Below are 4,368 nucleotides of genomic sequence, written 5' to 3'. Positions count from 1 at the left end.
AGCTGCATCCGTGTCGGGGCGGCTCAGCAGCGTGCCCGGAGCCACCTTGGGGACAGCCCAGAGCCGTCGGGGTGCTCCCGGCGGCCGAGTGCCGAGCTCCACGCCAGGGGAAGGAGCCCTGTCACCGCCTCTCGCTTTGCCGCAAATCTGCTGCAACTACCCCTCTCCCCGGTCTCATTCCGTCGCGTGCCACAGCCCTGTCCCGGCTGTACAAGGGGCTCTTGCCCAGGTTAGGCGCATGTGCTAAGCAAAGTGTTACCTTTTCCCCTTTCATGCGCACCATGCAACCACGAGTGGTTTAGTCTCTTAGCTCCAAAAGCTGTGTTAGCTCTTTGAATGCTAATTGCACTACACAGTTACTGGAACACCAAGAGTCTATCCTGTGTAGACAGGCCATTTAACGTCTGTGTCCACATTTCTACTGAAAGGGCTCAAACCAAATAATTTCTTATTAAGACTAAACTCTGATGCAGTAAAGTTTTGCTTGTGTTTGTTTCCCAAGGACTCCTCAGCTGTTTTCCCTCCACCTCCGTCTAGACAAAAGTGAAATGCTCCTTGTATAACTCACTGAGGGCAGACTCAAAGCCCTCAATGGGCACTTGGCCAAATTAAGATAGGGGGGAACTCGAACAAAAGGACCCAAAGATACCATCTAGGGAGGGTGATCTTGCTGATTTAGGAAGAAGAAGACACCTGGACTTTACTTCACAGCACAAGCAGACACCATGAAGAAGACCAGGTACTTCCCTTGAGCACCAAAGACCCTCATTCTTATTTTTACTACAAGTGCTCTGACTATGTAAATTAATTCCGGGAACTCATTATGATAAGACACCCCTTTCCAGGAAATCTAACAAGTATGTATGATTTGTATGTGTGTAAACTGATGTCCCTCACTAGTGGAGAATCCCCAGGGCGACCCCAGCACTGCTAATAAAGAATACCTGCTGAACAGTTATGTTGGATTCTGACTGTTCAGTGAATTTCTTCATTTCACTACCCACATCTGTTGCATCAAATAACTTTGTGCTTGCTGTAAAAGAAAACTAACACCTTTCCTGAGATCCCAGTTGACCCTTACGTTAATGTTTCCAGTGTAAGTATGACATCTTGGGTCGCAGCGCCAAGTGTGATTGTGTTGGGGATCTCATGCCAGAGGAGGAAAGCCCATTGCCTTTTTAACAGGGAAATAACTGGTGTGACAAACACACAATCTCTGTAAGTCGTGTCTGGGTCAGGAAGTCCCAGAGCTCCTGAGGCTGGTGCCTGGAAGCACAGGAGGAAACATCATATGTGCTTACCTTGCTGAAATACTTTTATCTTGTCTTGGGATGATGGTCTGGAGTAGTTAAAGATTTGATGTTTCAAGCTTGTTCTTTATTGTAGGACAGGGCAATAGAGCAGATTAGGTCATAGATTGGGCAGGGAGGGAAAATTGTTTGTGTTCCTTCACAGTTGCTTCTTCTGATGTGATTTAGCAAGGCCTGTGGTCTGACCTTCCTCCCTCTGGTTGAGGTCTCAAGGGAATCCATTAAGTTTATTAAAAGTAACACCATCTGAAGGTGTTACAGCTGTACCTGTCTGTCAGAAACTACCCCCCTTAATGGGCCACCACTGTCTGACAGCTTTTTAGCCACTTCAGTCCCAAGTGTAACTTAAATTGTCACTGACCTGGCATTCTAGTGCAGCTTTTAGCCCAAGCCCCTGCAGATAGTTGGAACCTTGAAGCTGTATGATTTAACTCAGAAAGTAAGTAGTGTTGTGTGAAACAAAACCTACTTGCCTCATTAACAGTGCTTTCTTTCCCCTGGGAGCCCACAAAATTGCTCATTTGTATTTTAATTTAATAATACGCAGTAAGTTTTGGCCAACTGTTCAGCATAGGGTAGATAACACTGAGTGGGTTTCCTGCTGCAGTCAGCCCAAGAATAACAGCTGGGAGTTTTAGGTTATTTCCTTTTTGTCCTACAAATCTGAAACAATGTAAAGAGAAGTTCTAAACAAATTTTGCTTCCCGAAATGACAATTTTGCTAGTTCATATAGAGATAGTTAAACCAATTAAGTTACAAGAACTCAGGCCCAGAGATTTCCAAATGAAAACCTGTTTTCATGAAACTGCCAGGCTATTGTATCATTTCATGTAATTTCTAACGAAGTTCCTGAAATGTTAATAGCCTAAAAAGATCCTGAAGCTCTTCTCCAGTGTCCAAATCTTTCTAAACTGAACTGGTCAACTTAATTGAGTTTGGAACATTTAGGAAAAATGAGCTGTTTAAAATTTTTTAAAAAGCAGTGGCTATAATAGGTCTATTCCAACCTAATAATTTGTTTACAGGTTGGTTGTAAACAAAATGAATAATTTTCTCACAGACAAAATGAGGTTTATTCTGGTGGTTCCCATAGCACCGCGCATGTCCCTCACCCCACTGCCACCACTCGTGGCTCATTCCTGCTGCTCCCTTCAGCCACAGCCACCAAAAGGAAGGGTCAGGTCTAACCAGATCCCTGTTCTTTGTTCCCCCATCACTGTGACTTAAGTATGTGCTTGGGCTCGTGCTGAATTTCTCTGAGGGTTTTCTCTCCCTGTTTCCCTACGGAGCCAGACTCTGGAAGGAGGCCGGACGTTTTTGGGTTTTTTTCCCGGTTGGTGTGGGAAGGAAGGATGAACCCAACACCCCTCGGGCTGGCTATTTACAGACTGGATGGAGGTAGCTAATAAGAGACCTTGACTGGGAAGCAGCCGCACAAGCTCCGTGTCCAGCCACGGCGCCGGCCCTGGTGTGCTAAAGTGCTTCCCTGGCTGGCAGCTGCTCGGCTGCTGGTGCCCGGGTCTGCGAGGCTGCTGCTGCCATTGCTACGTGCTCGTCTGGAGCTGATGGGAAGGCGGGGGGAAGCTCTCAGTAACACATTTCCTAAGAAAAGCTTTCCAAGTTGTGGGATGACTTGATCTATCTGTAGGAGGGACTGGCTCTGGCTGCAGAGCTGTGGGGGGAACGCCAGCCACGGCTGGTGTCTCTTCCTCTTCCGTGACTCTGCTACGAGCGCCAGGGTGTTGTGATAAACGGGTCTCTGGGGAGACACAGAGGGGTTGGGGTGGGAGCCGTTCGTCTTACCCATCGCTGCGGGTGGGGGAAGCGATCTCACAGAATTAACACCAAAAAAGAATTAAAGAAAATCGTTGGGAAGAAGTAAAACTATTTGTGCATTCCCACACCGGGAGTCGAACCCGGGCCGCCTGGGTGAAAACCAGGAATCCTAACCGCTAGACCATGTGGGACCGCATGGCTGTATGATTTGCCAGGCCGCCTGCTGTCTGTCCTGTCTGTCTGTCCTGTCTGTCTGTCTGTCCTGTCTGTCTGTCTGTCCTGTCTGTCTGTCTGTCTGTCCTGTCTGTCTGTCCTGTCTGTCTGTCCTGTCTGTACTGCCGGTACTGTCTGTCTGTCCTGTCTGTCTGTCCTGTCTGTCTGTCCTGTCTGTCTGTACTGTCTGTACTGCCGGTACTGTCTGTCTGTCCTGTCTGTCTGTCCTGTCTGTACTGCCGGTACTGTCTGTCTGTCCTGTCTGTCTGTACTGTCTGTCTGTCCTGTCTGTCTGTACTGTCTGTCTGTACTGCCGGTACTGTCTGTCTGTACTGTCTGTCTGTACTGTCTGTACTGCCGGTACTGTCTGTCTGTACTGTCTGTCTGTACTGCCGGTACTGTCTGTCTGTACTGTCTGTCTGTACTGTCTGTACTGCCGGTACTGTCTGTCTGTACTGTCTGTCTGTACTGTCTGTACTGCCGGTACTGTCTGTCTGTACTGTCTGTCTGTACTGTCTGTACTGCCGGTACTGTCTGTCTGTACTGTCTGTCTGTACTGTCTGTACTGCCGGTACTGTCTGTCTGTACTGTCTGTCTGTACTGTCTGTACTGCCGGTACTGTCTGTCTGTACTGTCTGTCTGTACTGTCTGTACTGCCGGTACTGTCTGTCTGTACTGTCTGTCTGTACTGTCTGTACTGCCGGTACTGTCTGTCTGTACTGTCTGTCTGTACTGTCTGTACTGCCGGTACTGTCTGTCTGTACTGTCTGTCTGTACTGTCTGTACTGCCGGTACTGTCTGTCTGTACTGTCTGTCTGTACTGTCTGTACTGCCGGTACTGTCTGTCTGTACTGTCTGTCTGTACTGTCTGTACTGCCGGTACTGTCTGTCTGTACTGTCTGTCTGTACTGTCTGTACTGCCGGTACTGTCTGTCTGTACTGTCTGTCTGTACTGTCTGTACTGCCGGTACTGTCTGTCTGTACTGTCTGTCTGTACTGTCTGTACTGCCAGTACTGTCTGTCTGTACTGTCTGTCTGTCCTGTCTGTCTGTACTGTCTGTCTGTACT

General features: G+C 48.1%; 1 non-coding gene across 1 annotated transcript; it reads right to left on the bottom strand.

The window, feature by feature from the left end:
• Positions 1-3,206: 3,206 nt before the first annotated feature.
• Positions 3,207-3,278, bottom strand: TRNAE-UUC. The gene has a single exon. It is a non-coding gene; the product is annotated as a tRNA-Glu (tRNA).
• Positions 3,279-4,368: the final 1,090 nt, after the last annotated feature.

This window comes from Athene cunicularia, unplaced genomic scaffold (assembly GCF_003259725.1).
Source record: "Athene cunicularia isolate RWA unplaced genomic scaffold, athCun1 SCF_2, whole genome shotgun sequence".
Lineage (NCBI taxonomy): Eukaryota > Metazoa > Chordata > Aves > Strigiformes > Strigidae > Athene > Athene cunicularia.
The sequence above is the reverse complement of the archived record's forward strand: the minus strand, read 5'-3'. Positions and strand labels throughout refer to the sequence as shown.